The following is a 26,158-nucleotide window of genomic DNA, read 5'->3' as shown; positions in this document are numbered from 1 at the left end:
TTCAATTGATTTGTAAGATTGTTTAACTGATCTGATTCTGTTTTCTTTATGTGTGCACTTAGGGCTATGAACTTTCCCTCAGCACTGCTTTTGCTCTATCCCAGGTTCTGTTGTGATGTGTTTCATTTTCATTGAATTATAAGAACTTTCTAATTTCTTAATTTGTTCTTTGCCTCAGGTGTTATTCAGTAGTGTGCTGTTCAGTCTCAATATATTTAACTAATTTCTGCAGTACATTTTATTGTTAAGAAGTAGTTTGATTCCACTATGGCAGGATAGGATGCAAGGGATTATGTCAATCCTCTTGTATTTGCTTAGATTCTCTGTGTGAACTATGATATTATTTATTTTGGAGAATGACCCATGTGCTGCTGAGAATAATGTGTACTGAGTTGTTATTGGGTGGAAGACTCTGCAGGTGTCTGTTAAGTCCATTTGGGTTATGGTGTCACTTAGTTCAGAGGCTTCTTATACTGTATTTACTTGACCTGTTCTTTGGTGAAAGTGAGGTATAAAAATCTCTCCCTACTATTGTATTAAGGTCCATCTTGTTTGTAAGTCTCACAGTATTTGCTTAATTTATTTAGGTGCTTCATTATTTGATGCATATAAATTGACAATGGTAATTTCTTCTTTGGTGATTGTTTTATTAATATGTAATGACTTTCATTGTCTTTTTGTACTGATTTTATGAGAAGTCTATTTTTTATCAGATATCAAGATGGCTACTCCTACCTGGGGGGTATATTGCACATAAGATCTTTTTCCATCCCTCCACTTGGAGTTTGAGTTATCTTTGGCAGTGAGATGGGTCTTGTTTTCTGATCCATATGCAGTTCTTTTTCTTTTTTGCCAGTCCTGGGCTTTGAACTCAAGGCCTGAGCACTGTCCTTGGACTTCCTTAAGTGTAGAGCTCTACCACTTGAACCACAGCACCATTTCTGGCTTTTTTTGCATGCTAGGCAAGTACTCTACCACTAGGCTAAACTCCCAGCCCCATTTCTTTTTTTGATTGTTGAGTTGAGTCTATTAATGTTTAGGGTTATTATAGATAGATGTGTTATGGTTCTTGACTTCTTTTTGTTTTCCTATATTTTGCCTCTCATTTTCCTGTGCCTACTAAATTGATCTTCTAGTGATTTCTGTCTGATGTTGTTCCCTGATCTTGTTGGTTTTCTTCAGAATACATTCCTCCTTCCAATATTTTTGTAGTGCTGATTTAGTATTCATGAATTCCTTTGATTTTTGTCATGAAAGGTTTTAGTTTCACCATCAAATGTAAATGCTAGTTGTGTTTAGGTTAGCAGTTGTTGATCTTCAGGGCTCGGATCGTACCTTTCCAGGCTCTCCTTGCATTGAGGGTTTGAGTGGAGAAGTGTGCAGTGATTCTGATTTTCTTTCCATTGTGATGTAGCTCCTTTTTTGATTCTGCAGTATTTAACATCAGCTCCTTGCTACTCAAGTCTAATGTTTTTGCTATGATGTGTCTAGAAGTGATTCTTCTAGGATCCTGTCTACTAGGTGTTCTCTAGGCTTCTGTCATGTGGGTCAAATTTTCTCTCTTAAGATAGGCGAAGTTTTTTTTTTGCAGTACAAATAAAGTTTATTTTTGTTTACAGACACAAAATTAACAGTCCATTTTTGGCCTCAGTATTAGAAACTGGTTAGATATTTGACCTGATTAGTTTTGAATTATGTAAATCAGTGAAGGATATCATGAGACCAAAGTTACCAGCTATAAAAGGATTCAGTAAACTTTCAAATGTATATATATGTAGATATACAAATATATATCTACATATATATATGTATAAGCAAAGAGGTAGGTAGCACAGTCTATGATTTTTATCTTAGTTATTTCTTATACCTCCATAATTCAATTGTGAATAGGTTACATTATTTAAGAAGGAACATAAAATTTAGTTTGGGTCAGTTTACTTACACATTTTCTTCCATTTACCTCAACTGAAATAGATTGCAAAATACAGTGTTTTTTTCTGCCCACAGTAGTTTAAGTTAAACATTTAGGAGCTAAGAAAATAAATAGTGAAAATGCACATGTAACATTTTTCACCAAGAAGCATGTAAAGGAAATGGAGATTTTTAATTCAAACTTCATATTTAATATTTTCAAAATTTACAAATCAGTATTCCAGAGAAGCTAAGGAAATTTGTGAAGAACAGAATCCTTTAAAATAACATACACTGCCTTGCTGCATTTAAAAGGAAACGTGTTTGGCACCCAAGCTTGGAACTTTGATCATTTAGATCACTGGTGCCAATATGTTTGTTTGATGAATTAAAGTGTTTGTGTGTGTGTGTGTGTGTGTGTGTGTGTGTGTGTGTGTGTGTGTGTGTGTGCAGAAAACATATGTTTCAGAGAGTTTTCTTGCATTCTACACTGTTTTTCATCCTCTCTGAAATAGAGTTGAAATGGTAATCCTCCATTTGTAATGTTGTTGGTTACTTACATGTACAGATCAAAGGCAATTTCCAAAGCAGATTGTATCTTTACCTCTACCATATTACATACATTTACAAGCAAAGTATTACTTTGTCTGGGCTTAGTTCACCTTCCGTGTCTGGTATTGTGGGCAACAGAACAGACCAGGTTAAACCCCAAAATTTTTGAGGTGACATGTCTTTCTTAGTGGCTGTAAATTTCCATCCAATGTGACTTGCACAGATCTTACACTGGGCAATGGTCCAGGAAACCAGGAAACCAGCTGTGCTCTGTGGTAGGCCGGCCTATGAGATTCAGTTTGCCAGCTCTATATACGGTGAGTGTCTCATGCACATATCCATGAGGATTCACGTAAGCAGCCATTGGCCCACATAAGGATAAGCTGAATATTTCATTTTTGGTGGTTATTTCTGTTTCTTGACACTGTTTACAGCAAAGGGAGGTACATTTATTCATGATGCCTAATTCACAGCAGAGTCGTTGAATAGCACTCCCAATTTTAAGGAGCTGAATTCTCAATACATCATCAATAGCAAGACAAGCAGCTACTCTATAAGAAAAATCTATTGGATTTGAAGGAAGAGATTCCTCTTTAAGGTTTTCATCCCGTTCATGTAGCTGTTTCTTAATTCTATCAATTAAGGTTTCTGCATCATATAAGGAATACAGCTAATGAGGCCACGAAATAAGATTTGCACAGTGAAACTTCTTCTGGTATTTCTACCACCACTGACATGAATAATGGTCTTCCATGATACAGGCTTGGAAGGAAATATCCGACACTTACTGAGGGACTCTAACTGAACTGCAGACATGGTGGAAGGCAACACACACTCAGGAAGAATTTGCACTTTAGCCTGTTGGATTCCATCTGACTGTGTTCTTAGCTCAAGGACTTTGAATCTCTGTCTGCCAGTTGCTTTCACTTTCACAACTTCAATTCCAAAGTCCTGCTCTTCCCGGTAGGCACAGATCTCTGCTGTGGTCCCAAACTGTGCCTCCCGTTCCTGTATATTACTGTATGCAAGTACTGCAAAGGTTCTGTCTTTCTGGATGAGGTTCCTCACCATGCTGACTTCTTGGGGGTGAGAAAGGGGCAGGGGCAGCGTCTGCCCAGGGATGAGGATCATCATCACCTGTGGCAGCACAGGGATCACCTGACAGTTGTCGTCGTCATGCAGAGTCCTGCTCTGGAACTCCTCCATGTCTGTGAGGTTGACAGACTGGTGTCAAAGTTGATGATGTTTGGTTTCTTGGTTTCTTTGCTATCCTGATCTTGAACTTCCATTTCATCTTCTTCTTCACTCTCAGGCAGCAGCGGGAGATGGTTACCCATGTCGTGCTCAGCGTCCTGCGGCTCTTCCTCCTCGGCCATGTCTGTTTCAAGATAGGTGAAGTTTTGAATAAATGTTTCATCTTTCTTCTACTCTGGTACTCTTCTCCCTCATTGATCCCAATTATATGTAGATTTGATTTCTTGGTTTTGTCTGACAAATTCCTGGACTTCCCTTTGGTAATTTCTCAATGTTTTTTTCTATATGACTTTTTATTTCACTTCCTCTGTTTTATCCTCAACTCCTGATATTCTATTTTTCCATCTCAATTATTCTGTTACCTATGGCTTCCATTGTGGTTTGTGTGGTGGAAATTGAACTATTTGTGGTTCCTATATGAGCTGTCAAAGTGTTACTTTCATCTTTTTTTTTTCTTTTTGGTGGGTCATGGGGCTTGAACTCTGGGCCTGGGCGCTGTCCTTGAGCTCTTCAGCTCAAGGCTACCGCCCTACCCCGGTGCCACAGCACCACTTCCCATTTTCTAGTGATTAATTGGAAGTAAGAGTCTCATGGTCTTTTGTGCCTGGGCTGGCTTTGAACTTTGATCCTCAAATCTCAGCCTCCTGACTAACTAGGATTACAGGCATGAGCCAGCATGCCCAGCTAATTTTATCTTTTTTTGCCAGTCCTGGGCTTGAGCTCAGGGCCTGGGCACTGTCCTTGGACTTTCTCAAGGCTAGAGCTCTACCACTTGAGCCTCAGCACCACTTCCGGCTTTTTTCTATGTATGTGGTACCGAGGAATCGAACCCGGGTCTTCATGCATGCTAGGCAAGCACTTTAACCACTAGACCAAATTCCCGGCCCCTAATTTTATCTTTTAATAAAGCACATATCTCTGGGTTGGAAGGGATGGGCTGGATCTGAGCTGGGCAGTAGCAGTGTCTCCCAGATCATTTACACACTTCCTGCTGAGTTATCTGAAAGTTCTACAGAGACTTAAATTAAGGAAACATTATTAATTTAACCTAAGGTGTGTGCTTGACTTTAGTGAACTCTACTTCCTAATCCTTTTCTGGTTGCTTCCTCTGAATATGCTGGCTTGATGGCAGACTGGTCCCAGGAACAGCCAATACAATATTTCAGGGTCCTACTGTGTTTTCAAGGCACCCTTCGTTAACGAGATTTCCTCCAATAAAGCAAGTATTTTCTGGGTAGACATAGAAAGCTAGGGCCTGTAGCTATCTTTCACAAGTGCAGTTTCCACACTTGCTACCACTGTTTCCCATGCCTCTTCCTTCAATCTATCCTGCCCAATTTTCCCCCCAAATGACTTTGGTCCCTTGGAGTTTATGGGTGAATATCCATTTTTTTGTAACTTCTTCAAGCTGTTATGGATGCTGGCCCTGCCTAGCCAGAGACCTGAAGCTTAGCCTATTTTACCAAGGGGTTTCCAGGACTGGGACTTGAACTGAGGGACTGGGTACAGTCTCTTGGTTTTTTTTTATTGTAATTAGTAAAAGGGTTACATGATATTTGCCAGATAGAAGGTGCATTAATTCACATACATTGATACCCTTTCACATGTCTTGGTACCCATTTCCCTCCCCCCCCCACACCCCCCAGTCACTTGTTTTTTTTCCCTCAAGGTTGGTGCTCTACCACTTGAGCCACAGCTCTAGTTCCAACATTTTGCATCAGCAAAATTAATTGGACAAGATTCTCTGCCTGGGCTGGCTTTGAGCCAGTAAGCTGCAGTAAGCTGGCCTCTAGTGGTTAACATCTATAATCCATGGTACTCAGGAAGCTGAGTTCTGAGAACCATTTATTTTAAGCCATAATAGGCAGAAACCTCCAGGAGACTCTTATCTCCAATTAAGCAGCAAACAAACATAATTTGAGCTGTGGTTCAAGCAGTAGAGCACCAGCTTTGAGCAATAAAGCTAAGGGACAGTGCCCTAAGTGTGAGGCCCAATTCTGGAACAACACAAAAAGAGAATCTCAACTGCCAGGGTGAACTGATGCAGACACCATTGTTTCTTATTGTAAATAATTATCTGGCATGAAGCATTTCAAGAAACCAGATGTGTTCTTATATTTACTTATATAACTTATATTTATGTTACTTTTATTGTCCAAGCCCAATTACTCAAGGCTTTTTATACTGGGCTCCATACAATATGAGGAGAAGCATGGGGATAATGGAAACCCTAGTAATGTTTTCATCCAAAATAATACTTTCTTCTAAAAGTATGATGGTATACACCTGTAATCCTAGCTCCTTAGCAAGCTGAGATAGGAGGATAGAGATTCAAAGCCAATCCAGGCACACATGTCTATGAGATTGCTATTATCAATGAACCAGAAAAAAGCTGAAAGTTCAGTTGTGACTCAAGTGAGCCCTGAGCCTAAAAGCTTAAGATAGAACCCAGACCCTGGATTCAAGCTCCAGTCACAGTATACACATATGCAAAGGAATATATAGGTATAGAGTCACTTATTTAAGGAATTGAATTCATTTTTTTTTTGTTTCCAGTCCTGGAGCTTGAACTCAGAAGCTAGGCACAAGCCACAGCACCACTTCCAGCTTTTTCTGGATATGCGGTACTGAGGAATCAAAGCCAGGGCTTCATGCATGCTAGGCAAGCACTCTACCTCTAAGCCACATTCCCAGCCCAGGGACTGAATTACTATGAGGGCAGTCCCATATATTTCTGAGGATCATTGATTCAAATCCAGCCCAGGCAAAAAAAGCCTGTGAGACTCTTTATTCCAATTAACTGCCCCCAAACTGGAAAGGGAGCTGTGCCTAAAACTAGTGGGACTCCCAAGCCCTAAGTTCAAGCCACATTGTTGACAAAATCAACCTTGGCAGGCCGCAATCTGTGGTGTTTGATTTTCATATTCTGAGGTAGAGTTACAAACATAAGCCACAGGCAATTGACTTCATGTTTTCTTAATATAAGGTACAGCGAAGTTTACAAGTTTAGAGAATCAGGAAAGGGGTAAGGGTGGTAAACAAGATCAGACTGAAGAGAAAGAAGGTAGTAGCATAAAAGAACTATTGTGAATGTTGGAAGAAAGAGCTTCAGTAGTTGCATACTACATAATTCTGTCACACAGTACTTTTTTATTGTTAAGGGAATGTATAGAGCAGTTACAGTTACATTCACCAGATAGTAGGCGCATAATATCTCACACATTGATACCTCTTCTCATGTTTTTGTCCCCATTTCCCTTCCCCCACCCCTCCTAATCACCTTGTTTCCCACCTTCTCTTTCCTGTTTCAAATAAACAAATAAACATGTATACAATAAACACAATACTCGTGAAAGGAAAATACTGTGGGAACTGACAGTAGACTGCTCCTGCACAGAGGCCAGGAGGGTGGGAACAATTACTAAGGGGCACACTGGGGACTGGGTGGGGACTGAAATGTCCTGTATCCTGACACCCCTCCTACACAGTGCTGCCATTGGTGAAGCTTGGTAAAGGCAACATTGGGTGACTGCATTCGTGTACAATGCACCCACAAATCTGGACCAATCTCCACATAAGAAGCTTTAGTTTTATTATCTTTTAGTACATGTTCAAGGAGGTGTGAATGCAACTTATCAGTTTATGAGTGCAATACAGCTCCACTAATGTCACCCCATCCATTGTCCCCCATCTCTAAACCCATCCCCCCTCCTCAGGTTACCTGCTTCCATTGTCACCTGTGTACACGAATATTGTGACTGTGCTTGCTCACACTGCCTCTCTCCACAAGTCCCTCACTCCGAGTACAAAATATGCTTTAGCTTCCTGCTATTTATTTTGGTAAACTGCTAGTTGTTCAAGGGAGTTACACCACTGGAATCCGCCCCTGTGTAATAATTTAGTCTGTTTTTTTTGTATAAATATGTCCACAAAAGAAGATTTAAGCACATGGAGGAAGCAGGACCAGGAGGGGAGATGCAGATAGCAGTGTCAGAAATGCACGCACCTGCACAAGCGCAAAGAAGGAAGCTGGACACATACAAAATCCAGGGAAAGCAAGGCTCTAATGGTGTCCTGAGATCTAGAAAAGTTCAGTGTCTGGTGGGCAGAGAGCTAGACAAGTTATAAGATGCATTTCTTTCCACTCTGAAAGTCCCTCCCCTAGATGCACTGCAGTTGGACACGGGTGGAGGGGGGCCTTGACTCCACCCCACTTTGATCTCTGTGGCAGAGAAGGCTCTTTGGGGAGGTGTTTCCTGGGACCTCTCATTTAACCATGATCCACCCTTCCCTCTTCTAGCTGACCCCTTTCTGCTGTCCTATCGTTCACTGTGTACCTAGACAACTTCCAAGTGCAGGGTTTTATGATTATAACACAAATTCATAAACTTTAATCACTGTGTGAGCATTTTCCACTCAGAAGCAGATGCCCTGTGTTGACAATGGATCCCACTGGCTGTTTTCCTCCATGGATTCACTACACAGCCCAGCCCCAAGCTGTCTGTGCTGATGTGAAATCAACCCAGGGAATTACAATGTCTCGGTCGAGATTAAGAAGAACTCCTTGACAGGATCTCATGAACCTGTATATAAATCATGGGAAGCAAAAATGAACTACTGAGCCACAAACAATGACCTGGGGAAAAGGCAGAACAAGAAGATGAGTCCCAGGCAGAGGAACAGGTAAAAAAACGCCCCAGCATCTCCAGAGTGCATGGAAAGCACAGGGATGAACGAGAATTTCCTGTGGATGTTCACCTGTGCTGAAATACTGAGCCCACAGGGTACTGGGTTCCTGCTCTACAAAAAAGAACACTGAGCCACACACAGGTGATTCACCCAAAATCCTAGGTACTCACGAGAGTGAGATTGGAGGATACGAATCCAAAGCCATCCTGGGCAGAGAAATCCAAGAAACTCTTCTCTCCAATGGACCAGCAAAAAACTGCAGTGGACCTTTTGCTCAAGTGGTAGAGTGTCAGTCTTCAGCAAGAGAACTAAGCAAGAGCATGTAAGTGCCAGAATCAGCACATTTAACTAATGAACTAGTTAACTATTTCCTAACCGAAGCCTAGAAATATTAACTAATTTGCCTAACATTGCAGAAACAATGCTCTCCAAACTTTTATAAAATAACCCCCCAAAATAAACATTTACATTACACAAGTTTAGGAACTTGAACATTTGATGCTTCAAACCTGGGTGTGTAGAGGAGGCTCAGAATGACAGCAAAGGAATCTCAAGTAAAATGAATACACAATTAAAAATGAATTTGAAACGATACCTAGATTTCTGTCAATTAAAAATGCATTGCAAACAGTGTTCATGCGGGTACTGAATGAAACCAGGCTGGCAGACCACATTCCCAAACTCTGGAAGTCTTATGTTTAACCCAGCAACTCAAATAAAAAGACATGGTGACACAGGAAGGAAGCAGAGGCCCGGCTGTCCCTAGGAGGTCATCTCACCACCAGGACTCACCCTGGGAGGAGGTGCGACATCACTGCCCAAGGACATTGTGGGAACCTCTTCCATGGCCACCATCATCCTTCCCACCTGGAGGCAAGGCCATTCTCATCTCCTGGAATCTGGGTGGGCCTTGAAGCCAGTGTGACCAGTAGAAAGGGACAGATCCATGCTGTGCCTGCCAGTGTGGCCTGTCAAACATGGCGACTTCTCCTTTTACTCTTGGGAGACAAGAGTCAGGCCCTAAAAAAGGTTGTTAGACTCCAGAATGGGGAGGGAGGAAACACAGAGAGAAAGATAGAGGGGGAGAGAGGTGGGTGAGGTGGAGCAGCTGCTGATGGCCAGGAATAGGATCAAGGTCTTCTAGAACCTTCCACACAGCCACAGTGGCCAGTACTGCCTAAGAGTGACCCCAGATGACACCGTGGGGAGCTGCCCACCACAGCCCAGAGGTCACTGAGGAGTCTTCTCTTTCCTTTCTTTCTTTCTTTCTTTCTTTCTTTCTCTCTCTCTCTTTCTTTCTTTTCTTCCTTCCTTCCTTCCTTCCTCTCTTCATCTATTTTCCTTTCTCCCTTCTTTTTCTTTCTTTCTTTCTTTCTTCCTTTCTTTCTTTTTCTCTATCTCTTCCTTCCATCCTTCCCCCCTTCTGTCTTTCCACTGGTCCTGAGGGCCAGGGCACTGTCCTAGAGCTATTTCTCTCAAGGCTACTATTAGACCACTTGAGCCACAGCTCCATGAATAGCTTTTGAAAGCTATGATATGAGTCTCACACACTTCCTTGCCTGGGCTACCAAGCTTGGCAGTGGCCTCTTCCACAGCAAGAAATAATGAAAGCACTTTCTGGGGCCATGACAGTAAATGCTGAGTGGGGAAAGGGATGGAACTAAGAATTATTGCCCTCAGTGAGATTAGACCCCACGGAGACAACATTCCCAAAATGCTCATACACATGTTTACACACACATGCACACACACACACACACACACACACACACACACACACACACCATCATTAGAACAGGAATACAGACATGGTGCTATAGAAATACGTGTGTGTATTGGCAGCAGTGAGATCTGATGAAAAAGCCTCCATTTCTACACAGGTATTCTGCTGCTGACTGTTTCCCAGTGATTGTGTTTGAGATAGGGTCTCTCTTTCTGCCCAGGCCTGCACATAGACATAGGTTCTCCTAATTCAGATTTCCTGCTGGGATGAAGAGTGGTCTCCACTGGGCCCAGCCCCATCTCTTCAGAGTCTCTCAGGCGATTTTTCCAGGACAGGACTGTAAGGGGATTGACCCAACTGCCTGAATGGCTGGGATTACAGGAGTGAGTAATGGAGCCAACCTGGCATGAAATAGATGTTTTGTTCTGTTTTGGGTTTTTTTTAGAATTTATTAACATTGATTTTTATATCATATTTCAAATGACATGTTTAACAAATAAGTATTCAAGAAGGGAATCTCTATATATAATCACTGGCAAGGCTAAGGGTTTATATATCATAGATGCATATTAATCTGTAATAAAACAATATCTATAGAGTCATAAGTTTTTATGTCTATGTAGTTGTTTATATTTCCAGCACCATGTCTATAGCATTGGGTATGCAAATATTAAGTTATTGCTCTTGTACTGTTTGGATTTAATAGCCACATATCAAGGATACCAGGCGTCTTTTGTTCCTTTGGTCTTGACTTGTCTCATTCAACATGATTCACTCTAGATTCATCCACTTCCCTGCAAATGCCATTATTTTATCTTGTCGAGATAGGTGTTTTATGTTTACAATGTACTGGAAGTTGAAAAGCCTCAGGAAGGGACAACTACAGATCAAAGGCAGCCTCTTCTCTGGGACATTCATGAGATACCATTCACGGTGAAGGGCTCAAGCAAGGACACCGGAGAGATGAGACTTGACTGGAGCCCACCTATGCCACTTCTACCTTGGAGTGCTACCAATGAACACAACTCATTTTCCATGGATCTCACTGACTAAAGCCAAGCACAGCCAAAGAGAAACTCTTCATTCACAAGGAGGAGGAGCCCACACTCAAATCTACCTGCCTGACAAGGGGGTGCGGTGTCCACAGCGACTCTGTGTGGGGGGGGAAATGCTGTGGAGAGGGAGGTAGGGGATGGATGGTGGTTATCTGTCCATGCATTCCTAGCTTAACTTCCTGGACTGCCCATGAAGATGCAGATACAGAAAATGGTGGGGATAGCATGGCCACACAATCCCCACACTCCAACTCTAAGATCGACCCCCTCCCCTATGACAAATATGGGACAGGAGAAGGGTAGAGAAAGGACACTGATTACATGGCAGACATCTTCAGAATAGGGTGAAATGCTGGCCACATCCTTCAACCATGTCTTGGCCTAGGCTGTGTCTAGGGATGTGAGAATGGGCTACATAGAAACATCTAGGGTGGCCTGAGCCGGGCATGTTCCTTGAGCCAGGAGCTACTCGGTAGGTGATGGAGGCACTGAGTGGTGTCCTGTGAATCTGTGCATGTCCTCCAAGGTTGGGTCAGGTGAGGCCAGAGCCCCTGGCATGTGACTCCATTGTGATGTCACCCACCCCTCCTGGCTCAGGGGTGGGAGGGTCCAGGCTGACCACACCCCCTATTTGCATACTTCCAACCGACCAATGGCCGGGGGTCATCCAGGCCACACCCACAAACAAGCCTGGTTGCCTAGTGTCATTTGGATTCCATTCTTCAGGCTCTCACTTGGCCAACAGTTGACCAGGTGGACACAGCTCCGGCGCTGGTGGGAGCAGCGATCACTGAGTCTTGGTGGAGTCCCGGAGGGCAGCCCCACACCTTCCCCTTCCCAGCTCTTGCTGTCTAAACACCAATCCCTGACCAGTGTCGAGAGCCCAGACAGCTGCAGGAATCCTGAGAGGCACTGCCCGGTGTGCCTGCCCAGCAGTGACCCCATGAAGACCTCCCGAACCTGCGGGAGCCCCAAGACCATCTTAGGGCAGTGCGAGGCCTGCAAGGCGTCTCCCGAAGGGTGCCAGGACCCTGAGCAGACTCTGCCAGGGTCCCCCGAGCAAGACGATGTGGGCATCACCCTGGCCCGAGTACTGCAGGCCGCCGCCTCCGTCCACGCACAGCTGCAGGATCTCTCCAGCCTGGTGCGCACGGTGAGGCTCCGAGCCGGTCAGCTGGGGGACGCCCTGCGCCATCTCCACAGAGGGAGCGAGGCCTTGCAGATGAGAGTCCAAAAGATGCAGGACAGCCTGTCTGCTCAGGGCCAGAGCCAGGAGGAGGAGGTCAAGAAGGAGGAAGAGGAGGAGGAGGAGAAGGAGAAGGGGAAGAAAGAGAAGAAGCAGAAGGAGAGGGATCAGAAAGAAAATGGGGATCAGGAGGATCAGGAGGAGGAGGAGGAGGAGCTGCAGGCGCCTCAGGTGGCCCTGGGCCCACAGCACCCACAGTGCCCACAGCTCCAGGCCAAGGAGCTGGCAGCCGCCCAGTCCCCTGCTGCCCCGCCCAGCCCCGATGGCACGCGCCCCGTGCTCATCCCCATCCCAGAGCAGCACCACAGTGAGCAGTGGGAGCCTAGCCACGCTGGCCACCCACAGCCCCTTCCCGGGCCTCGCCGGGCCTGGAGCCTCGGGAGCCTCACTGGCCACATCCTGCAGCTGCCCCGGCTCCTGAAGGCCATGGCACAAGCAATCATGGATGACAAGTTTGCCCTCCCCTGCCCAGCCGACGATGAGCTGGTGGAGGTCGTGGTGCTTTCCTGAGGTCTGAGGGCCACCGAGAGCGGGGCAGGGCTCGGCCCCACACCACCCCTGTCACCCCAGTTCCCAACACCCCAAATCCTTGTGCTGTGGTCTCCAGCAAGGCCGGACAGCATGGCACAAGCAGTGCCCTGGGTTCCTGCCTGGCACAGGCACATGGGCAGGTCCACTGCACCCAGCCCTCTCAGGCCTCCTCATGGAAGAGCGAACTGCAGCTCACATGGCCCAGACCCTGGGCAACTGGACCAACTCTAGGGCCGTCAGCAGAGCCTGGGTGCCCAGGGAAGGACCAACACCAGGGTGGACTCCTCAGAAACAATCTTCCTCAGAGACCAACGGGGGCAATGGAGTACCTTTACATTCCTCTCTCATAATGCACTGTTCTTTACAGTTGCCAGATTTGTGCTTTGTGATTTGTACAGTTTGTGCATTCAATTATGTAATCTAACCAGTGGAATCAAACCTGAACCAAGAACGAAGATTCCAGTGAAGTGCTGAGGCGAAGGACTGGGGGGGGCAACTTGGGGCATGTGCAAGAGGTTGATATTCCTTAAATTACTATATTAGATGATCCCTGTATTACTGTAAATTTTTATTATTGTATTGTAAATAACCATTATTTTATTATATATTTATATATTTAGAAGTCTGCATTGCTCACAAGGCAGTACACTCTATGGCAGTACTGAACGCTAACATTTTTATATTATAAATGGTGTAACAGGCAAATTCCCATTAGAGACCACAATACAAGTATAATCAAAATGAAATTGTTATATATGATGGACATTTTGAAAAAAGCAGGAATGAAAATTTGCAGTCATTGAAAACTGTACGTCCAAAATTAGTTAATGTAATAGGAGAATGAAAATGCCTTATACAAATATAGGTAGAATAAAACCCATGTATAATTTTATATCAAAACATGTAGAAAAGATACGTGTTGCATTTTTTGTAGAATAAAATATAGTATTCCAATTCCTTCTTCTAGTTCTTTTTAGCATCCTAAAGGAAGCCTTTAGAAAATCTGAAATTCTATGACCTGTGGTGGTGACGTGCACTGTGTGTGTGTCCAGGACTGGTCCATCCTGCCAGCTCAGGACACAATGCTGACAGGAAAGGAAGGAGAGGGCCAGCCTCCCCCACGAGGTCATTCTCACCACCAGGCCTCACTCTGCAGCCTCTTCCTGTGGAACCATGGCTGGAGCGGCCTCCAGAGCCTTGAGGATGTAGAGGGGAAAGGAAACTCAGGACCCCAGTCCCTTGGCTTCCTGGGTGAGCAGAGCAGCAGGGCTCTCATCCCAAAGCACTCTCTGCAACATCTCTGCAGAGGTGTGCTGCTTCTTGCTGACTCCTTCATGGCCTACACCACTCTGTTCCTTCTCCAGGCCACAGGACTTGGCTTGCTTATTTATATATTTATTGATGCAGTTGCTGGGGCTTGACCTCACACTGTCTTTGGGAAATTGCATCCAAGGTCAGTGTTGCATCTCCATTTCCTTTTTGCTGGTTACTTAAAGTTCTTGAGAGTTTGTTTACCTAGGCTGGCTTCAAATCACATTGCTCAGATGTCAGCCTACTGTGCATCTAAGATAAATCAGGAGCTTCTGGTGCTCACCCCATGTGCATTAAAAATGACAATAATCAGGGCTACTAATGTGGCTTAGTGGTGGACTGCTTGGGTAGCATGAAATCATGGGTACAATTCCTCTGTACCATATAAATACAATTTCTTGAAAAGTCAATTAAAATCCCACTGCACAAGCACAAGGATAATGAAAATCTCATAAGAATGACAATAATGGTTCGACACTGCTATCTCCAGGGGCAACAACCCCCTTATCAGTCCTTTCCTGTAAAATTTCCAAGTGTTTCTTCCTCTGATCTCTAAGGTGGAGAAAGAACTAAGGTAAAAAGATAAAACATGGGGAACACAGATGGGTGTGGTGGCTCACACTTGCAATCTTAGATACTCAGGAAGCTGAGAACTGAGGATCAAGGTTCAATGCTAGCCCAGGCAAAAAAGGACCTGAGACTTCTATCTCCAATTAACCTCTAGAGAAAGGGAGGTAGGGCTTGACTCAAGGGTAGGCTGTAACCTTGAGCTGAAGAGCTCAGGGACAGTGCCCAGTCCAAGTTCAATCCCCATGACCCCCACCCAAAATGTGGGGAACACAGCCACAGGTCCACAACATAATGGTGCTTCCTCCCCTAATTCCCTGCTTTCTCACTCTGCTTCTTAATAATCTTGTGAAAATTAATTTTCTGTAAAACTTCTGCTTTAATCAGGTGGCTTTCCTGTTGACAGTTACATATGATGCATACACCCTTTTCTTGAACACTTTAAGGCTCCCTATTAGAAACTCTTTGAATCTGAGTTACACACTGTTAATTAAGCCACATGGGTTTGCAGGTCATGAACCTAAGATCAGCCACTGGGAACAAAGGGACCTGAATTCAGCCAATGGGAGTGGATTGCTGGGACTTGCTGAGTTAGGGATGAAAAGGGAGCAGCCTGCCTGCTCTTTGCTTGTTTGACAGATCTTTCACTAAAGGCACAGCCTTCTGCGGAAGTAAGCTTTGCCTAATGAGTTCCTTTCGAGTTGATGTCTTAATTCCCATGCAACACTGCATCATGCTGAGCTAATCCTGACAACACTCAAAGTCTGCACCATATAATGTCCTAGATTCCCATTCAACCTAGAAAATGCCAAAAGGAGCTCTCCAAAGAACTTCAGGACTCAACACTGGTTCACATGTGCATGCATATACACAAGATTACAGCCATGAGCCACGAGTGTGATTAGTGTTAGAGTTTTTCCTACCATGCACGAAGCCCTGGGTTTCATTCCTCGGTACCACATACAGAGAAAAAAAAGCCAGAAGTAGTGTAAGGGCACACAGGGCACAATGCAAGCCTTGAGAAAGCTCAAGGATAATGCCCAGGCCCAGGCTTCAAGCCCCAAGATAGACAAAAGCCAAAGAAGGTTACAGCCATGAGACACCAATATCTGTAAATAATTAATACAATCATTTGCTTATTTCCTCACAATCATTTTCTCCTATTTTATCTTTTTTTTAAAAAAATCTTTTTTTAAAAGATTTTTTTTAAAAAAAATTTATGTGACGAGACGGGGGAACGGGGGGCTTGTCTGATCCAGAGACCCCGAACCAAGGAGCAGCAGAGTTTGAGGCAACAGCAGCTCGGGACTCGTGGGCCGAGGCCTCCTTGACCGAAGTTGGGGGGGGGTGCTGAGTGTGCGAGGTCGTGGTCCTTGGCTTCTCGACTCGGTCCTGTGTGGACAGCGAACATGTCTCGGCCTATCAGAAATAGGAAGGTCGTTGGTTATTCACAGTTTCAGGAATCTGATGATGCAGATGAAGATTATGGAAGAGATTCTGGCCCTCCTGCTAAGAAAATTCGATCATCTCCTGGAGAAGCTAAAAATAAGAGACGATCTGGAAAGAATTCACAGGAAGATAGTGAGGACTCCGAAGAAAAAGATGTGAAGACCAAGAAGGATGACTCTCATTCAGCAGAGGACAGTGAAGATGAAAAAGATCATAAAAATGTGCACCAGCAACGACCGGCAGCATCTAAAGCAGCTTCTACACAGAGAGAGATGCTCATGGAAGATGCTGACAGTGAGCAGGGGCCAGAGGAAGAAGAGGAGGCACCAGTCCAGGAGAAAGATCCCGGCAGTGATGAAGATTTTCTAATGGAAGATGATGATGATAGTGACCATGGCAGTTCAAAAAAGAAAAACAAAAAGAAGTCCAAACCTGAGAGAAAAGAAAAGAAAATGCCCACACCCAGGCTAAAGGCTACAGTGACACCTAGTCCAGTGAAAGGCAAGGAAAAGTGGGTCGCCCCACAGCCTCCAAGGCATCAAAGGATAAGACTCCTTCTCCCAAAGAGGATGACGAGGAGCCGGAAAGCCCTGAAGAAAAGAAGACCTCTGCGAGCCCTGCTCCCGAAAAATCAGGAGATGAAGGGTCTGAAGATGGAGCCCAATCTGGGGAGGATTAAAAATGGTTAAATGTGGGGAGAGATTTTATTAAAAAAAGAAAAAAAGAGGGTAAAAAGGAGAACCTACGTAAGATTGAATATTGTTCGTGGTTTTGGCTATGGCCTGACTTTAACAGTGCTTTTTCCCATGTGTTGAATATCCCCTCTCACCACTGTATATGAAGTGTTTTAAGTACCTTTTTCTTTTATTGGTCTTCTCTTTGCCATCACCTCCTGTATTTCTCCAATGAAAGCCATGTTAAATTAATCACTGGGTTGACTGCTTCATCTTTTTTTTTAAAATGGAAGGTATACTGCAGTTGTAAAGCAGTAAGATTTTAGATGGACACTATGGAACTTTGCTTTTGGCTAAAAAAAATTAACAAGTTGGACTATCATCAAAATCGCAGAAGGTTTTAGTTAAAAATGATCGCTTCTCTCTCTGCTTGAACTTTAAAAAAATCAGTCATCATATAATGAGTTTATAAATCTATATACATATGTTTAAGAATCTTTAAAAAAAATCATGATTCTAAATTTCCACTGATGAAGCAGGTAGGAGATAAAAGATGAATTCTGAATCGTTACTAAAATTCTTCATGTTTTTTACCTTGGTCATGGGAGGGAATGGGCTATCTGGCCTTGTTTGTGAGTGTGGGTTTTCTTTTTTTATTTCATCACTTGTTATCTCAAAAAGTCTTGGAGTGAATGATCCTTTTATCCTGCTACAGTAGTCTTTCAGGAACTTAAAATGAAAACAGGGGCTGCCAAAAATGAAATCACTTGATTTCATATTTCATTCATTTTAATGGTTCATATTTTTAAAATATGTATGTATCCTGTTTTTTGGATAAAATTTTACCAAGAATCAAAAAGAAAAACAACTTAGAATTTAAATGGCATGATGAATCTACATATTACTGTGGATTTCTTCTCAAACTGACAATGTTAAGATTTTAAAGAAATAAAGTTCCAGTTAATCTGAAGCTCAATGCAAAGGATTGAGACTTTTCCTTTATTAAAATTGAGGTGAAATTCTTTTTATTATCAATGTTTGTTTAGATCCCGTAAACTATGCTTTGTTTATAGATATAATATTCTTTTGTCTTATACCCCCACTCTTTTCTTCATAGAAACATGGTGTGACATTCATCTCTTTGCTTCCTGATGCTAACCTAGAACACCACTGCGCATTCTAGCCCACTCTGCCAGCTCTAACACGGGTCTCTTCCTGGGTCTGTTCTCTACTCACAGGATGGGAAGTACGTGACATACTGCTTCTGTATATGAAGTGTTTAAGTATTGATTTACTTTTTGTTTTAGTTGGTCTGAACTCTACCCATTGATCATATTTCTTGAAGCAGGAGACAGACTAAAGAGTATAAAAGGTACTTTAGGGTGCTTGTGTGCCATTGATAGCATTTTTTATGTGCCGTAGGTAAGCAGGAGATAGCTCTGTAGGTTTGATCCTCCATATCTTACACCACGAGCTACTTGGGAACAGAGTTTAGGGGTCCTAGCAAGCCAATTAGTTGAAATTTAGTGAAGACTAATATCTGTATTTTACTTGGATTTAGTGTAGAGTTGCTTCCTCAGTATCTCACATTTATAGTTTTCTTTTTTGTGTTTAAAGGGACAACATGGGTTTACATGTGGCTTCCTTTGTAGGTGTTCTAGGACAAAAGGTTCTTTAAAAGAATATTTTTCGGGTCCGGGAGTTTGGCCTAGTGGTTAAAGTGCTTGCCTAGCATGCATGAAGACCCGGGTTCGATTCCTCGGTACCACATACATAGAAAAAAGCCGGAAGTGGTGCTGAGGCTCAAGTGGTAGAGCTCTAGCCTTGAGAAAGTCCAAGGACAGTGCTCAGTCCCTGAGCTCAAGCCCAGGACTGGCAAAAAAAAGCCAAAAAAAAAAAACAAAAAAAAAAGAGAATATTTTTCTTCTGACTTTTAAAACAATTTAGGAAACATAAAAACTCTGATTTTTAAAAACAAAAATACTGAATGGCATAGAAATTAATTGTTGCGCCATGTTAAAGATGGGTAAGACAAGACTTGAACATAGTTGCACTTAGGTTATTATCTAAACATGATGGTTGAATTGAGAGTTTTGAACTCTATAATGAATTACTGTGTTCTAATGGATTTGTCAGATAAATCATTTCTAACAACAACAGAAACCTTTGTGTTTATAGACTCATGAGTATTTCTACTAGGCACTTCTAGTTCTGGGGGCTTTACAAGTAAGTTTTACTTTTCTAGTAATTGGGCTTTTTTTAAGGCTGTGTCATGAAGCTTGATGGGGGAACACTTTAATACATTAATATATACCACCATCTCTGTGACACGTACATATACTTCAGAAGCAATTGTGTCTTCTAAATTACTTGTTTGTATTTGATTGGGCTTTTTGTTTTGGGTCCCTTTTAAAATTCATTACATTATATATATATATATATATATATATGTATATTCTCTTTTTACTAGTCTACACCCAAAGATCTGTGTTCTTAAGGTCTGAATGACTTTTGTTTTCTCTACTTATTGATGACTTAAAATAATGTTAGTCTTCCCCTCAAATCATGCATGCAAATAGGACAGTTATGTGACTAAACTGGAATTAGGTGCTTAATCGGTCTGAAGCATTACAGCTATAAGCCAGTAAGTGACTAGCCATTGTCACCTCCCTTAACTCCCTGTTTTTCTAATGTGCCTATGGTGAAGTGACAGTAGCATTTGCTGGCTTAGTTTGCAGTGCTCAGGAAGTGGGACATTAACTTTGGAGGTGCTTATTTGTGTTATCTGAACCCTCCCTCTAAGATATCTCTGGTAGATTTACCTCTTATAATAAAGATTTCAACAGCTATGCCTGTTTGACACTACATTCTAGTTCTTATGGTTCTTTCTAGCCTTCCCTCCCCCAGCTAGAAATAGGTAGTATCTGTCTTCTCCAAGTTTTTAGCTGGTTTTTAGCCCTCATCTGAGATCAAAATTGGGGGAGTACGCCCACAGAATTTAATTACAATGATGGTAGATATTTCCACTTGGTAAAACACCTCCATGCCACTCCATAATGAGTATTTCCTCTTTGGGAAGGCAGTGAGAGGAAATAATTTCATCTTAAATAGTAGTTTAGCTCTTGTTCTCCCCTCTCTCATTCAAGGGCCTAAGCTCAGGGTCTGGACACTGTCCCTAGCTTCTTTTGCTCAAGGCTAGCACTCTACCACTTGAGCCATAGCACCACTGCCAGCCTTTTCTGTTTATGTGGCACTGAAGAATTGAACCCAGGATTTCATTCTAGGCAAGCACTCTACCACTTTTTTTTCCCCTCATAATATTGCTTTCCCAGTTCCATCTCAGTTCACTACTTATTTTTTTTTTGCCAGTCCTGGTTTGAGCTCAGGGCCTGAGCACTGTCCTTGGACTTTCTCAAGGCTAGAGCTCTACCACTTGAGCCTCAGCACCACCTCCAGCTTTTTTCTATGTGTGTGGTACCGAGGAATTGAACCCGGGTCTTCATGCATGCTAGGCAAGGACTTTAACCACTAGGCCAAACTCCCAGCCAGTTCACTACTTATTAGAACTAATTCAAATAGTATTTTCTTGCAGTTAACCGTTCAGATGAATTCGATGTTATAGATATGATCAGATCCTGTCAACTGAACCAAATTGGACACTTCTAATAGTTCTTTTTATGTCTATAAAAATTCAAGTAACCCGGGGACAGGAACTAGTGCTTTTCTTTAAGCAAACTTCAGTTTTATCGCTACCGTGAGAATATTAGAAAGGCAAGAGCTAGAGGAAAGGCATCAGCAAAGATCATAGGCCACTGTTGCTTCTGAAATAAGTGCCCAATCTTTCTTTGCCTTCATTGCCAGTGATCACACTGAAAAGAAAAAATCTCCCACCTTAGGAGTCTGGAAACGAAGGACAAAATATGTGCTGTGGTCTCTATGCCATTTGCTGAGTTATCCTACCTAAATAGAAGTAATACAGATTTCCTAACAAAGGGTAAGAAAAATTAAAGCAAGCTATTTGCTCTGGAGGGTACAATTTTGCCCTTTTCTCTGTGGATGAAACTGAGTTTACTTGAAAATCAAGAGGTGGTTTATTGTTTGTGTCTTAGACCATCCTGTGTCTGTTTCGCCTAATTTTCCCTTAGGCTTGGATAAACTCAACACATAATTCCTTTTTACTATAAAATTCATAAATTTTACTTTTGTTCAAAGCAAATCACAGTGGTGGTGACTGTGATAACCACTACTGGGGAAAGTGCCATCCGTCTACTTGCCCGTGGCCATGCCAGTGGCGTGGCAGGACTGGTGACACCTGCATGGGCATGCCCCTTGTGACTGGTGGAACACCACCGTCGCACGGACACTTTGTACATCAGGGCCGAGGAGGGTAAAACTGGGATTTTGTTTTGTTGTTCCTTTTCTGATGGGGTGTGTAGTACTCGGTTTATGCGCTAACATAACGTGTAAAAGCCCCTGAAGTATTGTATGGGTATGGGTGTGTGTGTGAGAGCATTCGTATATGTCTGGCCATTAAACCTTTGTCTTTCACCTTTCTTGTGGAGGTGTTCGGCTGTTGTCATTACACCACAAGATGTCCAGTTCTGGCTAAGGAGGAGCCGACGACGTTTCCGCAGCAGTATACATCTCTTAAATGCACAGCAGCGTCCTATGCAGCAGAATAGAATTAAAAGATTCCAGACAAAACAAGAGCTCATCTTCACATCGAGACAAGACTTGCTAGGAAGAGCAAAAGGAATGCTTGACATGGTGTTTACCTGGCAAAGAGGCCCGGAGGCCCGGAGTCCGCTGCTCTCTGTCCTCTCTGCTCCTGGCTGCCTGGGAGGGCGGAGCGGCCGCTGCACTCCGTGTCCCCCAGGAGGCCCAGCACCGCACCTTCGTGGGCGCCGGCCCCGCGGGGGTGCTACGTGGGTGCTGCCTCTGGCTGCGGTGCGTGGCTGTGGTGTGCGCTGCCGCCAGTGGGGGGCGCCCGCCGCCCGGTCCACGTGGGGCTGCACAAGGGTGAGGTCCGCACCACGCCCCTGGCCAAGGCCAGCGCACCCAGGCAGCGCCTGCTGGGGCTGGTGGAGGACCAAGGCCAGCCGCGCTCGGCCACGGGGCTGGTGCTGGTGTCTCTGGGGGTCGGCGGCCAGGAGCCGAAGACGTCCCGGGTGTCTTTGGGTGTGGTTTGGCTGGTGGAGGTGAACGCGCCCCTGACCGTGGCCATCTGCGCCGTGTCCAGTCCGCGGGTGCCGACGCCGGTGGCCTGCGGTGCGGGGGGCGGGGCTCCCACACGGGCGCATGCGCACTGGGAAGCCGGGCTGCTGCGCCCCGGCGCGGTGGGGAGCGGGTCCCACCCGCAGCAGAGGAGCCAGAGGGTGAGCTCGGGAGGGCTGCCACGACCTGGCCTTCAGCCCAGCCTTCCACCTGGTCCGGATCCACCCGTGCCGGGAGACCCAGCTACGATGTCGACTCTGCCGGGCAGGCAGGTTGTCTACAACCTCATTTATACTTATTTTTCTACGTACACGGGTTTTTATTGTAATTAACAGAAGGCTTACATTATTTCACCATAGAGAAGCTGCGTTACTTCACAAGCATTGATGCCCTTTCTCAGGTCTTGTCCCCATTTCCCTTCTTCATCCCACCTCCGCCCCGCACCTTGTTTTCCCCCTTCCCTATCCGACTTCAAATAACAAAATGAGCATATATCCAATATATCAGATAACAAGGTGAAATACTGTAACAATGTGAGATAACCAGGGACAGCAAAAGACATGAGAGATAACGTAGTGCATCAAGGACAACCATCACTCATTAAATGGCTTTTGTTTCTGTATCCTGGAGGTCCTTTTGTTTAGCGTCATCCTAATGGCCTTATGTGTCTAGGTTTTGCTCTACTAGAAATCTCTGCTAGGAGAGCCCAAGGTTTCTACTGATGATGACGAATGAGGGAAACCATTGAGCCTAACTTCCTTTGAGTCTGGCTTACTTCACTTAATGATTTTTACTAAGTCTTTCCATTTCCTTACAAATGGGGCCATGTTCTTTTTGACAGCAGCATAGAATTCCAATTTCATACTTATTTTTCTTTTTTGTTTGTTTTCCTTGTACGATAAAATTAATGAATTATGAGCAATGAACATTACAGATTTTCTTCCTTAATACTTCTTTTTTCCTACATCAAACCAGATAATTAAGACAGCCGATCTCAAGTGTAACAGAAGACCACAGTATGATTCAGAGGAATAGGAACGTCTGCTTGCACATCTGCACACTTCCTTAAAGAACCAAAGGAATGCTCCCTATCTAAGACAACACCGCGAATTGGATTGTACATTTTTTCCTGACCATTGTTGTGGTTGAAATACAAATACTACTTCCTTTCCCCCAAACACTTTTTGTGCACAGCACACTTCCCCATTATTTTTTCCTTTACCTTCAATATCCTTGTGAGGTAGAGAAGGGAGGGAGCAAGAATTGTCTGTTTTGCAGATGAGAAAATCCTATGTGAATTTTAGATCAATTGTTCTCAATTTCATAGGGACATCATCAGAAAGTTTTCAAAAATCCCAATGGCCAGGTCACATCCCAGACCAAAATCAGAAACTTAGGGTCTAGGATGAGATCCATCCCATGAACATTTAAAAAAATACATTCTGAAGTGATTCCAAAGTGCAGCCAAGGTTGAGAAGCTACTACTGGTCTCTAGTAACAAATGCGTTTATCAGGTTATAAATGAAGGCTCTTCATTTCCCCAATGTTCACACTAACTAGCAACTTCTATTTTACAAAACTTGCAAATTCGAATCTTTGAGATCCAAATGGCTTGTTAAGTAGTAGGGCAATGATTTTGATCCTAGGTTCAATATGAAAAACACACGTGTTTGCTATATGTTTTTCCAATCACACCTTCAAAACCAGGTTACAAATGTTTACTAATAAGACAAACAGAAGTTACAAACAAAACTATCGGCAAAAGCTCTTGAAATAGGCTGCCTCACAACCTGAAAATGCAACAAGTACTTAAAGGACTTCATGATTTTCTAACTAGTCACTTTTCATCCTGAATCAGCTTTCATCATTCATTACATTTACATCTCATCAAACTGAGTTGAGCTGAAAAATCAATTTCTGTGTCAACCATGGTCTCAAATACATGTAACATACAACTTCATTTTGTACAACTCAGTTTCTTCTTGACAGGAGTATCAAAATGAAACTTTAACAAATTTCACTGTTCAAGCAATGTACCAGAAACATAATAAATACGTGTAAACCTTTCAGGTAGAAACAACAAATTTTTGCTCTATGGCTGAAATCTCCTGCTTCATAGGAGTGTTGTTCATTTTAACTCTCTAGGAGCAACCCCCCCAAGAACCCCAGCAAGCTGCTCCCTGTCTCTAATTCTGTTAGATTTAAAAGAAGATATAAATAGAGCAATAACCTAAAAGTACAAAGATTTCACTTGCTTTGATCAATTCTTATGTATCTGAGTCCATACAATTTATACTTTCATACAGAAACATTTCCCTTTGAACAAAAGAAAAATCTCAACTCATGTGTGTTGGATTATTAATTCAAGAGTCAGTGAAGAGATGAGATTTATCAGAGACCCAACCATCCAGAATCTAGGGCATACTAAATCCACTAGCACAACAATGTTCATTGCAGCATTATTCACCATAGCAAAGATATGGAACCAACCTAGATGTCCCTCAGTTGAGGGATCAGCAAGATGTGGTATTTGTACACAATGGAATTCTATGCTGCTGTCAGAAAAAATGACATCGCCCCATTTGTTAGGAAATGGAAAGACTTAGAAAAAATCCTATTAAGTGAAGTAAGCCAGACTCAAAGGAACTTAGGCTCAATGGTCTCCCTCATTCGTCATAATCAGTAGAAACCTTGGGCTCTACTAGCAGAGATCTGCAATAGAGCAAAACCTTGATACATAAGGCCATATAATGTGAAGCTAATTGAAAGGACCTCCAGGATATTGAAACAAAAGCCACATAACGAATGATTGTTGTCCTTAATGTACTATGTTATCTCTCATCTCCTTTGCTGTCCCTTGGGTATCTCATATTGTTACAGTATCTCACTTTGTTATCTGATATATTGAATTTATTTGTATTTGGTTATTTGAAATTTGATAGGGAAGGGGGGAAAACCAAGATGGGGGGTGGGTGGTGGGTGGGGGGAGAGTGATGGGTACCAAGACATGTGAAAGGGTATCAATGTATGTGAATTAATGCACCTTCTATCTGGCAAATATTGTGTAACCCTTTTATTAATTACAATAAAAATATTTAAAAAAACAAAGATTTATCAGTAAAAGTAGGAAATGATAGACTTTTTTCCATCATAACTTTCAAAATATCGCCAACCCCACCCTTTCAAGCACAATGTGCTATATTTCAAGTCCCATGGGAGTATTTACCTATAATGAGATTAAGAATAGTCTAACCTGAGCTCAGGTTGGCGCTCTTTAGGGTGAGTGAGTAAACATTTTCTTGATAGCCCAAGGCAGAGTTGGAGGCTTGTGCTGTTGCATGATATAAACAATATTAAATTAAGATTATCTGACAACATATACATCATTATAAAGTTAGGAAATAAAAGAACCATTAAGCATTCCTTTTCCTATGGTTTATGATGAACAGATCTGCTATTTGAGGACTATAAGAGCACATAGCATTGTCCTATAAAATGAGGCACTTTCTCAGAAGGCCAAAAAATGAAACCAGGTACCAAAAGATGTGCATTACTATTACATCTTAGAATCACTGTTACTGATATGAGTGTAATTAGAAGAATTACTTTCCCTCAATATTAAGTCAGGAGGTGAAGAATCTTTACCATTATCATGATGGTAAAAAAAAAACAAAACAAAAAACCAGCAACAACAAAAACCCTGTAAAAGTTACAGGAACTGTAAACCAAAATAATACAAAATGAGCCAACATAATACATGTCCTCTTAAGGTCCTCTTCTTTGTGGTTACCCAATTGTCCCCAAATGTTATTCTAATTTTGTACCATGTAGTGGTTTTTGGTTTTGTTTTTTTAAGAAATTTAACTAGAACAAAGCAACCACTTTGTCCTTTTTTTCTTAGTTTTTATACATATATTGTATATACAACTTTTTAAATAACTGCACAATTTTATTTCTCATTGCTAGAGAAGTGCAGTCCAGG

The 26,158-nt window shown here is 42.9% G+C and overlaps 2 pseudogenes; one reads left to right on the top strand and one right to left on the bottom strand.

Annotated features, from left to right (window-relative positions):
* Window positions 1-2,408: 2,408 nt before the first annotated feature.
* LOC150066265 (protein cereblon pseudogene) lies at window positions 2,409-3,839 on the bottom strand (annotated as a pseudogene).
* Window positions 3,840-16,222: 12,383 nt separating this feature from the next.
* LOC150066264 (nuclear ubiquitous casein and cyclin-dependent kinase substrate 1 pseudogene) lies at window positions 16,223-17,011 on the top strand (annotated as a pseudogene).
* The last annotated feature ends 9,147 nt before the right edge of the window (window positions 17,012-26,158 follow it).

This window comes from Megascapheus bottae, chromosome 2, assembly GCF_031878675.1.
Source record: "Megascapheus bottae isolate mThoBot1 chromosome 2, mThoBot2.hap1, whole genome shotgun sequence".
Classification (NCBI taxonomy): domain Eukaryota; kingdom Metazoa; phylum Chordata; class Mammalia; order Rodentia; family Geomyidae; genus Megascapheus; species Megascapheus bottae.
Note: the sequence above shows the minus strand (reverse complement) of the source record. Positions and strands in the feature narration are given on the sequence as shown.